The sequence below is a fragment of the Myotis daubentonii genome, chromosome 15 (assembly GCF_963259705.1).
Source record: "Myotis daubentonii chromosome 15, mMyoDau2.1, whole genome shotgun sequence".
NCBI lineage: Eukaryota > Metazoa > Chordata > Mammalia > Chiroptera > Vespertilionidae > Myotis > Myotis daubentonii.
This window is the reverse complement of record NC_081854.1, coordinates 24,710,082-24,722,174: the sequence shown is the minus strand read 5'-3', so window position 1 is coordinate 24,722,174 and position 12,093 is coordinate 24,710,082. Positions and strand designations below refer to the sequence as shown.

Below are 12,093 nucleotides of genomic sequence, written 5' to 3'. Positions count from 1 at the left end.
AGATTTGAGAAGCTGCCTGGGAGCCAAGCCTCCTTCACAAGAGGCTCACCTCCCGCGGTGAGGCCCGACCTGACTCCCAGAAACCACAGGTAATGGAAAGAGGCAAGGCAGGGCAGCCAACAGGGAACATCCAGCCTCCAAAGGGGCCGGGCCACCTCCCCAGGAGGCTGTGGAATAAAGGCCAAGGTACTGCATTAGCAGGATGTCTAGCACAAATAAGTACATCATCAATGTACTGATGATAGTGGCTACTGCTACTATCATCACAGTAACAAATGGTTATCTACCAGCCACAGAAGATGGGGACATTTTGGGTCTGTAAACTTGGGCTTCGGTGGTTTTTTCCAACCATGTTTGCACTTCCCCGGGGCCCTTGGTGCCTTCCTCTCCTGGGTGCTCCTCGGCACACCCTTCTCCCCTCACCTCAAGGCTGAGTGACAGGATTAGGAACACAGACTCTGGAGTGGCTCCATCCTTTTGCAGCCATTGCTACCTTAGGCAAGTTGATTAACCTCTCCGCATTTCATATCTTCATCTGTAAAAAGATAATACTAACTCAGTAGACTGTGATGGGAACTAAATGCATCAATAATAAGTAAAGCACTTGGAAAAATGCCTGGCACATAATAAATACTCAATAAATATTAGCTATTATTATTATTTCACATGTTGATATCTTATGAACCAACATCGTTAATAAATGGTTGTATATTTTAATAAAATATATTTGTATATTTAATAACATTTGTATATTTAATCAAACATAATACTTATAAAGTCCTCTAGGTCTAATGACAAACTTTTAAAAATCAATGCTTATAGCTGAATCTCTGTCTCCTCCTCCCTGTGCCTGAGACCAGCACACCCACATCACAATGATCAGCGGGCAGTTGCCCACACCACCAAACACTTACTGGAGGGACAGGCCTCACTGGGCCTGATTAAAGAAGGTCTTTGTGGGTCTGGCCCTGTTCTTGGGCCAGAGAACAGAGACCAAAGGAACCCGGACCCTATTCAGGAGATCTTACAGAGAAAGCACTTTTAATCTGAAGACATGTAGGACTTAATCTATCTTTTCCACGTCTGAGACACAGAGAAATGACTACAAAAATGAAGTACAAAAATGAAGTACCAAGACGGAGAAAGGTTCTCACAGTTCAGCTTTTATTAAAATGAAAGTAACAAAGTGTGGGAAACTAGAACATGATTCCTGTTAAAATAATACATCCAAGGAACTGTTTCTTCAGAGAGCATGTGATGAGTGTTCTTTTACAACATAGCCCCTAATGTCCGAGCAGAAAACAACAGACAAGGGCCTTTCCTATGCAATGTATTGGATGGGTGTCGGTGGTCAAGTCTGTCTGCCCATGGACAATCACAGACAGAGTGCACCCACACAGACATACACATTCAGTGTCTTGAGTCTCCTTTCATAGGAAGTATTTTACACGTCATATACAAATTAAGTCCAACGAGGGTCCTTTATTGCCCGTGAAAAGGGAGGGAAAGAATTTTAAAGTCATAACCAAAGGCAAGAACATAGCACTAGAGCGATTTGTTTCTCCAAATGCCACAGTCCCGGGTGCTCTTGCCGTGGCTGATCCATGAGTCACTGAGTCCCACGACAAGGCTGCACAGGCTGCGAGGTGTGATCATCCGTCGCAGGAGAAGCCTCTCCGTCCCCAAGGCGGGCAGTGCTGCCAGCTCCCCTGCTTGGTCAGTAGGTACCCAGCACAGCTAGGCGTGAGGGCTTAGAACTCTGGATAGTGCAAACACTTAAAAGAAAATACATTCCAGCCGCCTTGCTTCTCCAGGCAAGCACTTGAAAACTCCAGCTGGCTGGAATGAGTTTGTTCAGCCTCCCAGCTAGACCCAACAAGGTGCAAATGGGGAGCATGGAGGCAATTCAAATGGTACCTGTCCCAATAGTAATAAAAATAAAGTATTTTTAATGAGGCTAATGACAGATAAACACACAAAAGAGACCTAGAGTGTAGACACAGCCCAAAAGAAGTACTTTTATAAGTGTAGTGTGAGCAGGCAGGGAGCACATGCTTGACACATTCTTCCTGGGGTCATGAGAGTGACCCTCCTATAAAGTTCACAGGCAACAGGCTTCCCAAGGGGCATCACGCTGCTGGAAGCTCCAGAAGAACAAGGAGATGGAAGAGAAGGAGGATGGGTCTACTGGACCTAGGACACTCCTGGGAGCAGGTGCTGGGGGGCAGGCCTTTTGCTGGGGCTTCCCCACGCCACAGTGACCAGGCTGTGCCAGGCAGGGAGAGCCCACCAGCCTCACCACTGCAGGAAGCAAACTCCAAAAGAGCAGACGCAGATGGCTGAGTGCTGAGGAGGCTTAACGTGAGTCCCAAGGGTTTCAAGAAACACCGGTGGTGATTGTGTTTTCTACCTGGAGCCACTGAAAATCCGTTTTGGGAACATGAGAAACGAAGGGAAGATAGCTATAGGCATGGACTATGTTTCTTAAACATAGGGAATGACGGACAGAACATAACATTTCATTATCATAGACAACAAAAAGCAAGTCAAATATCCTGAAATATTATCTTATAAAAATACCTACATTAAATTTTTGCCTGAATGCTGTAGCATCGATTTTATAAAAAGTCAGTCTCTTAAAGGATCTGGCTCAGGAATATACGAACATCACACAACAGATATCAAAAGTAAGACAGCTCAAAAAGCATCTTAAGGGATGTTGCAACTGGTGTGCCATGAAACAAAATGAAGTATTCTTATTGCATAGAGAAGATGAGGTCACTTTCATTTGCATAATACTGCAACTTTTAGATGGAGGGATGCCATTGGGTACGTATGAGAAATTACTTTGGAATTCAGTCTGACTTCTATGTAGTCCAAATCAGTATCCAAGTGGCATCTAAGCTGCTTGTAACCTTGGGCCGCAATTCCATTTCATGACTGTGATCGGATTTCAGACAAACCACTGGCAAGGCTGCATTCACAAGTAGTTGTGGCCACCTGAACGGGGGTCGGGGGTTCATCTACCACATGACCAGCACAGACTTGAAATAAGTCTGCTGTGTCCACAGTGGAGAGAGAATAGTACCTGGTGACAAAGAGGCATCTAGTTTTTATGGCATCTGTGGGCAGTTAGAGCAGTTTGGCTTTTTAGTGATGACACACCAGTGTCCCAGTCCCCAGGAGAAAGGGCACGAGGAGAAAATGAACATGGCCTCAGCGGCACCACCAGTAGGCAGTGCTTCCTTGGAAGGGAGGAGGGAGGAGGGAGGGGGAATCAATAGCAAAAGCCCAAAAGCAGGAAACATGGCTAGCTTTCAGGGAAGAGCCCCTCTGGGAAGATGACACACAAACAGCAGCCTCTCCCACACAGAATGGAAGTCCAGCTGCTACGTGTAGGGGAGGGGTTGGGATCTCAAACCAGCTGTGGGAACAGCACACATCAGACCCAACCTCACCCTCATCCCCACCACACACACACACACACACACACACACACACACACAACTAAGTCCCAAACTTTCCTCAGAGAGGGAGGAAGAACATTTGGAACAAAAAGCTCATTCCATCAGCTTCCAACCCAGAGCCAGGCAGAGCTCTAGAACTAGCCGTCTCCATGTCTCCATGTCTCCGTGTCTCCATGTCTCCGTGCCTCCGTGCCAGTGAGAGCCGAGCACCAACTCAAAGTGCGCCCCAACTCCCCTGGAGGCATTTCTCCCGGCCCCACCAAATCTGGTATTTCTGGCCTCTTCCCAAGAAATTCTGGGCGCCTTGGTCCTCTCCAAATGTCTCATTGAAATGACATCTGCTCAACATCAGAAGTTTCATCTTCAAGAGAGTTCAGTGTTTAGTGCACAATATCCTGTAAATACACAAAGTGGCCAAATAGCGGGGAAGATCCTGCGTTTCCAATTGTGAGCATGAGGTGGAGGGAATGCTGGTCTCCTACAACATCTGCTTGGAAGGAGCCCAGATGTATCAAAAGTCCAGTATCAGGCTCATAAGCCCCTCGGCTCCCTCTGGGCGGACCCTAACATCATGGAAGGTTAAACCCCAGACACAAGACCTCCCGTCCTTATGCCAGAAATCCCAACATAAGCAACTTGCTAATTTAGGAGCAGCACAGCTTTAAGGTTATTTTTCATGCAAATGACTATGTGCCCCCTCAAATACCTCCCTGCAGATTCTTGAAGTTCTGTCTTTAATAACTTTTACCTGTGGACTAGCAAAATTCTCTTTAGCTCCTCTCTTAAAATGTAGGTCCCCCTGAGAGAGATCACACATCCGGAGCCTACCATCTCCTTCCCCACAGGGGAAGCAAGGAGGAGGGGAGTGTTCTGAGGGCTGGAGAGAGGGTGCAGAGCACAAGGAAAGGAAGACAAGGACCTGAGACAGACTTGACCACCATCACGAAGTGCCAACGAGCAGCCCAGCTGGTACACTCCTTCCATCCATGACCGTCTGAAGCACATGCGACCCCATCCGGTGCAGGACAAACCAGGCTGTGGGTTGGAGGTAGGGTGACTTATCCTCCATATCAGAACACTTTCGATGGTAAAAAGGATGTTGGGAATAATTACTTCTGGATAATAAATATAATGGGGACTTGCATATCCTGGAAAAATCCAGAAGTAGGATTCTCTCTGAGACCTTTGTGGGCAGGGACTGAAGCCTTCCCACTTTGGTTTTTGTTTTTCGTATATTTTTTCCTAGTGTGTTACTTGGGGCTTTTCTGAAGAGCTAGCTGAAGAGACACAAACTTCCCAAACCTGGAATTCATGACATCAAAAACCAGTGGTCCAAAGACTGAGCAGCTCTTGTGTGCTTCCTGTAGGAGAGACCAAGGAAGAGCCAGCTGAGGGGCAGGGCACCCGCTTGCTCCTAGTTCTAGCACAGGGAGGTCACAGAGCAGCTTCGAGAATGCTCATCTCTTCTGCCGACAGTGCCAGAGTCAAGGCCAGCATGTGGGCATGGCCAGAGCACTGCCTCTCCTGCCAGTCATTTCTTGGCATCCCTGCCCTCCAGGAGACAGAGGTGGCAGTAGTCTCAGGTGCCCACACGAAGAGAGTGTCTGTGATTTGATTTTTAGCACAGCGGAAGGATCAGTAGTTCAGAAATCCAGTAGACTGTCACACCCCACCCCAAACTTAGTGAGATATCATGTTCTAGACACACATATACACAACACTCTCTCTGACACACACACACATACATCCACATTCTCAGACACACGTTCTCCCTGTAGCCCAAAGCTACCAGAACCCACTGCTCGGGGTAGAGGCCAAACACCCGCAGAGGTGCATGAGGTGGGGCCCAGTCTTCACTCCAGACTCCACTCTGCCAAGTCAGAGGAGGGCGGTTCTCACTCCACTGCAGACTCTCCCAGCGAGTGGGATCCAGCCAAGTGGGATCCAGCCATCATGACCCCTCTCTTTTGAGTCCCAGGCAGCACCCCTCCCTCACCCCACGTCCTGGAAGTGGGAGGTGGGGGTCACAAGGGCTTCTGAATCATAGCAATACCTAAGACAAAAGGGGGAGAACGTTATCAACTCAGTCTCTCCAAACAGTCCATGAATGTAAGACATCCTAAGCCACAGCAAGGGAAAACTAAATTGCAATCCCACCTCTGCCACCGGGTCAAGCTACACTGTAGCCTCTTGACCTCTTTAGACTCCATTCCAATATGATTCAGTGTCATCTAACTGAACCCTCCACCCCCCCAGTGCTAAGTTCTATTCTCGAATAAACCAGACATGTTTGTATGTGGTGCAGTTTTAGCCAAGTTGAACCACACTCAACAGCCAACTTTGTAAATCCATGTATGACCCTGCACCCCTCTGCAATGGATGAAGCCACATAGCAGATACTGGGGAGGTTGATTCCATCAACATCCCCCCTAGTTTCTGACCTCTATACAGAGGCCAGCAAGTTTGGAGCCCAGCTTCCCAGACTCTCTTTCAGCTGGAAGGGCCATGTGACCCAGTCCTGGCCAACACGATTGTGATGCAAGTCTGCCAGTGCTACGACCTTGGCTTCGCCCCTTGTCCTACCTGGAGTGCTCAGGCAAGGCCCAAGGGGCAGCAGAAGCTACTGATGAAGCTGGTGGGACAGAAAAGGGTAAAGCCTGGCTCTTCACTCACCGTCTGAGCCTCCAGACCTGCCCTTAAATTCTTTCTGCCCGAGACAAACACAATCCTTTCATACTTGAACAGGTAACTGTGAACTTTTCTGGTACTTGCAGCTAAATAAAACCCTTACATGTAGGGTCTACAGGAATGATGGTACCTAGAGTCTTATTTTAATATATTCCCAAGACTATAAAACCTCCTGGTTGAAGGTGAAATTAAGAGAGCATTGCTAAAAGAAACCGCAGTATACCCCAGCAGTGAGATTCTGCTAAGAAATCCATTTCATGGTCACTTCTAGACAAAGGTACAGACATAAACGCTTAGCTATATCAGAACCAGAGTCCTCAGACCCGATGTGCTGCCTGACCTTGAGGACATCTCACTGCACCTCTGGCTTCCCATTAATAAGGTAGCTTTTTTTTAAAAGCAGGTTCCTGTATTGTTTTTTTTTAAATATAAACTTTCCCTTTTTATTATAAAAATAAAATATTCCCATTATTGATAATTTGGAAAGTAAAGAAGAATACAAAGTAAAAGAACTTTAGTCCCTTCATACAAAGAGAATCACCATTACCTTTTTGGAATATTTGGCTTCTAATATAATCACAATAATTTTCTGAGTGGTTTCCATGTGCTAAGCACTTTCCAACTATAATCACATTTCATTCTTACAACAGCCCTAAGAGGCTTGGTATAATTTCATTCTCATTTTACAAATGAGGAAACAGAGGTTCAGTCAGATGGATTATCTTCCCCAGAGTCCCAGGGCAAGGTAATTCTAAGCATCACACCTGAGCCTTCCCCTCTGGTTCAGGCATGCAAGGAGTGTCTCTTGCTGGCCCCACTGCCTCCTACTAGAAAATGCCCTGCCTGTCCCATGACGACTTCAGGAAGAAAATGACAGTCCTGGTTTTAATAATTAACCTTGAGAACAGAATCACTCTAGGACAAAAATACCTCTAACATCTCTTATATTGAGTAGAGAAAAATCCTAAATGAGCGGATGAAAGTAAAATAAGTTCACTGCAATTGAAGCCCTGTGTTGACAGAATGTGGGAGGTGAGCCTGCAAGGCCCAATCTTCCTTTGCCCTGAAATCCAAACAAGGAGGAGCGACTGACCTTTCTAACACAGAAAGGGAATGGGAATACCGTCAGCGTCGTCCTTATGTGGACTAAATGAGATAAGGGTCTTCAAATACTTAGGATTATGCCTGGCACATTGTATGTGCTCAATAAGCACGTTAACTCTAATTATTCCAGTTTCTGGAGAACCAGATACAAGGCGTGGGGCTACATGATGGAAATATGTTTGCTTGTCTCCCTATTGACCCCTGACCTCAGCAACACCAGCTCTGATCCTGCCCCTGCACCAAACCCATCACACACACTCCCCAGGAATAAGCCTCCCGTATTCCTTCCCCCAGTCTCTTGTGTGGAATGCTTTCCCCCCCCCAACTTGGAGCTGGGGTCTTACCAAGGGCATGGTTTGAGAGTCAGACCTGGTTTGAATTCTGACTTTGCCATTTTTTAGCTGCGTGGTCTTGAGCAGGTTACTCAAACGCTCTAAGTCTTAGTTTCATCAGACCCAACCCTTGAACCTCAGTGTCATAACATGGAAGAAAACAGTCCCATTTGACCAGAGGGCTGTTGGCTGTTGAAAACATCTACACTGTACTAACACACTGCCCGGGGGTACAGGGAGGAGGCACAGCAAAGGTCAGCTTCCCGAGTGACTGTGATCTGCCCTCAACGTTTAATCAGCCCCATCTCCTCAGCAGGTATTTCCTGACTCTGCCAGCTCTCACCTGCAGTGTCCTAAAGCCTGTATAGTGCATTGCACTTAGAATTTATGTGTGCATCATCTTGTATGTCCTGTTTTGTCCAATTTCTAGAAAGCAAGAACTGCATCTTATTCCACCTAGACCAGCACAAAACAAACCAGGAATGGCAATAAAATTCCAATGCCTCTTATAATGACATAGATCAATTGGAAGAGGCTCCCTGGAGCGTTATGTAAAGATTTCTGCGCAGCCGTGTGAAATTCAGTGCCTGCCCACTCATGGCAGGTACTGGTCCAGGAGGCTGCCATAGAAACACTGACTCAGGGGCCATGATCGCTTCTGCTGGGCCCAGGGTTAATTTTGGTTACAGATACAAAGGAGGGAAAAAAAGAAAGAAAGAAAAAGAAAAGACTTCCAAGGATACGTTCAGGTTTGCTGGGGAAACAAGTGCTAATTATGAGTATCTGTAATGAGTACAGAATGAAGGAGTGGCCATCCCTGGAGGAGGCTCTCAGTTCCAAGTCAGCAAGCTTACCCCGTGCCCCCCTGTACCACCGTGGGGTGGGGTGGGGCACACTGACTTGCATAGCTCCGCCCCGTGCTCATGTTGGTTGGCAGCAGCGTCCATTTGTCAGTGGCAGGATTGTAGTACTCCACCGAAGCCAGGTTGCAGGATCCATCATCCCCTCCAACCACATACAGGAGCCCATTCACTTCACAGACCCCTGGGCATCAAACAGAAGCCACAGGAAATATGATAGCAGGAGCACCAAGGACTCGACATGGACAAGCGGCCAATAAATCTGGATTGCCTTGGAGGCTTTTCTTCTCCGCTTCATGGGAGCAAAAAAGAGAGCTGGCTCCACAGGTCTAAGTTTGTTCAATAAAAGCACATGCTGAAAACAGCCACTGGCTCTGCCGCCCCCTTTCTGACAGGTCACTTCTCTGACCAGGGAGCTTTCATACTACATGGCCTTGCAATCGCTCCCTGTTCCCGACTCTATAAGTAGGTAGAGCACTAAGGGGACAGGCCCATCCACCGGAGTGTTGGCCACCGGTGCACGCACAACTCATGCCCAGCCTGAGCTGCAGGATGAGACAGCTCAAGGGATTTCATGCACCCTGCTTCCACTCTGCTTGAAAGCTTTCCCCTGATCAACCCTATTATATTCATACCGTGTGCAGCTAATGGTGGTGTCTCTGACCCCTTCACATTCCTGGGGTCTAAGTCCACACACTGCTCCCAGGGATGTGGCACTTCACTCACCCTCCTCTCAGAGGGAGCTGGTCTGGGGGCAGGGTGTCATGAGCGGGAACTCAACATAGAAAAATATAATTCTTGCTCATCAAGTCTTTAAAAGGCCATAGTCTAATATACTGTGCATTTTTTTAAAATTAGAATAAGAGGCTGATGATGCTCAAAAAGTAGTAACTATCAGTATTGGTGAAGATCCTCTCAAATACTGCACCTTCTTCCCAGGTGGTGTCAAAAGCACATGTGCCCCCTCTGACTCAAAAGTGCATTTCTGGCCTTTTATTCTAAAGAGTAATTTTAGATGTATGCATTGATTAACTATAAGGACAATTTATAATAACCAAAGCATTACTTATAGAAAGGGTGGAAATACTCTAAAATGTCCCATAGTAAATTAGTTAAATTATGATATGGGCATTTAAATAATATCATATAAATATATTTATAAGATATTCATGAAAGATTGTAAAGTGAATTAAAAAGGCAGGTTATCAAACACTATTACAGAGTGATTTGATTTGTTATAAAAAACAGAAATATCTATATGTGAATGTGTGTACATATACACATTTACATCTAAATTTAATTCTCAGACTGCAGATAGACTAGCTGTCTTGCGGATTCTGTAATTCCTCAGCCAGGTGGCTTAAAGGACAAGTTATATCACAGCAGGCTTAGACAATGAGCAAATTAATAAGCTCTCTGTTTACAGTTTCAACAAGTCAGCTACAAATGGGTTTAACAAACAGGTCATTTGAGTTAAAGGAAATAAACCTGCCTGGAAGTCACCTGTTTGTCTTTCTAACCTGGGAAGCTGGACTAAGCCAACCTTTCAGAGAGTAAGGAGGCTTAAAGTAGAATCACCAACACAGGACATGGCCCAAAGGGCAAAGTTCTAAAATAAAACAGTTTAATAGGGGTCTTGAGCTCCAGGAAGAAAAACCTAAACATTCTAAGGCAGTGGTTCTCAACCTTCTGGCCCTTTAAATACAGTTCCTCATGTTGTGACCCAACCATAAAATTATTTTCGTTGCTACTTCATAACTGTAATGTTGCTACTGTTATGAATCATAATGTAAATATCTGATATGCAGGATGGTCTTAGGCGACCCCTGTGAAAGGGTTGTTCGACCGCCAAAGGGGTCGCAACCCACAGGTTGAGAACCGCTACTCTAAGGAAAATCATTTCTGTAAGAAAGGAAAAGGGTAGGCAAGGAAAGACAGGAAATACAAAGAAGGGAGTAAGAGAAGTGGCTCTATTGGAGAATGAATCATAAATCCCTTCACAGGTTCCCCTGAAAGGAAGCAGACTGGTTTCAGGCGGGAAGTGGGAGGTTCTCAGAGCCAGGTCCTGGCAAAGAAAAGATAAAACCAAGTGCCATTGTCCGGTCATGTCCTCAAAGCATCGATGGCAACCAGAGGGCTGTTCTATGTCCATCTCTGTGCACTGAGAGTCATCACCCTTCCCTCTCAGTGCAACTCAGTGGGGACCCTGTGGCTAGCTTTTGGGATTCCAAGCTCTCCCTCCCCTCACCCAGAGCCCACCAGCAAATGGACACTCCCTGTTCATGAGACAGCTCAGCCCCAGCCTGGGAGTCTTTAGGGCCAGGGTTTGCAGGGAGAAAAAGACCACAACCCGAGGGAGACAGAGAGAGCAGTCACATTACCTGCATTGCGTCGGCACATGTTCATGTCTGCCACCTGCTTCCAGGTGTTTGTTCCAGGATCATAAACCTCAACGCTCTTCCTCACCAAGGGCCCATCGTGCCCACCTGTGGCATACAGCTGTCTGCTGAGAACCCCAACCCCTGAAAGGCAGAACACAGTGTCCCCGCCTCAGGCTGGCTGTAGTGACCAGAAACCAGGAGGCCTGGCGTCCAGTCCCAGCAGCTGCCACCAGCAGGGTGACATGGGAGTGCTGGTTTGTTCCCTTGTACCTCAGTGTCCTCATCTGGAAAACAAATATGATAACCTGCCGCCTCATATGATTGTCAGCCTTTACACATCAAAATAAAAAGCAAATATGACCCCATTTCTACTTAAAAAAACAAAAACATATTTTATATGTGCATATACATAATATGTGTATGTAAGTGTAAATAAGTGGGGGTTTATATACAAAAAAGGGGGGAGGCACTGAAACAGGGGTCCTCAAACTACGGCCCGCGGGCCACATGCAAATACAAATATTGTATTTGTTCCCATTTTGTTTTTTTTGAAGATATGTGCAGTGTACATAGGAATTTGTTCATAGGTTTTTTTAAAACTATAGTCCGGCCCTCCAATGGTCTAAGGGACAGTGAACTGACCCCCTATTTAAAAAGTTTGAGGACCCCTGCACTGAAAGAACACAGCATTAAAAGGAGTTATTTCTGAGTGGTAAAATCGTTTTTCTTCTCCTTTCGCCTAGTTTTCCTTCACTGCTGTATTACTTTTATTACTCAGCCCTTTATCAGCCGTTGGACAGAAAGAGTTAAAGAGGAACCCACCACACAGTGGGTGTGCTGAGGTCATTATTGCGACCTCCCAGCTAGTCTGGAAGCAGAAGCCCTTCTCCACTCCCCCCACCCCGTTCTCCTCTAGACGGCAGGGAAGGGCATCAAATCACTCAGTGTTGATAGGCCTCAGCTGAGTGCTAGAATTGCATCATTCACAAGTTTTAGTATAACACTTTAAAAAATTTTAATATAGCCCTGGCCAGTTTTGCTCAGTGGCTAGAGCAGTGGCCTGCAGACCGAATGGTCCTGGGTTCAGTTCTGGTCAGGGCTGAACTTGGTTGCAGACTTAACCCCCGGCCCTGGTCTGGGCACGTGGGCATGTGGGCATGTGGGCATGTGGAGAGGCAACCAATCCATGTGTCTCTCTCACATTGATGTTTCTGTCTCTCCTCCTTCCACTCTCTCTAAAAAACAATGGGAAAAAATCCTC

General features: G+C 46.5%; 1 long non-coding RNA gene and 1 other non-coding gene across 2 annotated transcripts; one reads left to right on the top strand and one right to left on the bottom strand.

The window, feature by feature from the left end:
• Positions 1–3,264: 3,264 nt before the first annotated feature.
• Positions 3,265–11,602, bottom strand: LOC132216957 (uncharacterized). Its single transcript, XR_009448817.1, has 3 exons — positions 10,833–11,602; positions 8,492–8,635; positions 3,265–5,520 (listed from the first exon to the last, which is right to left on the bottom strand). It is a non-coding gene; the product is annotated as an uncharacterized LOC132216957 (long non-coding RNA).
• Positions 8,156–8,286, top strand: LOC132217680 (small nucleolar RNA SNORA5). Its single transcript, XR_009448956.1, has one exon. It is a non-coding gene; the product is annotated as a small nucleolar RNA SNORA5 (small nucleolar RNA).
• Positions 11,603–12,093: the final 491 nt, after the last annotated feature.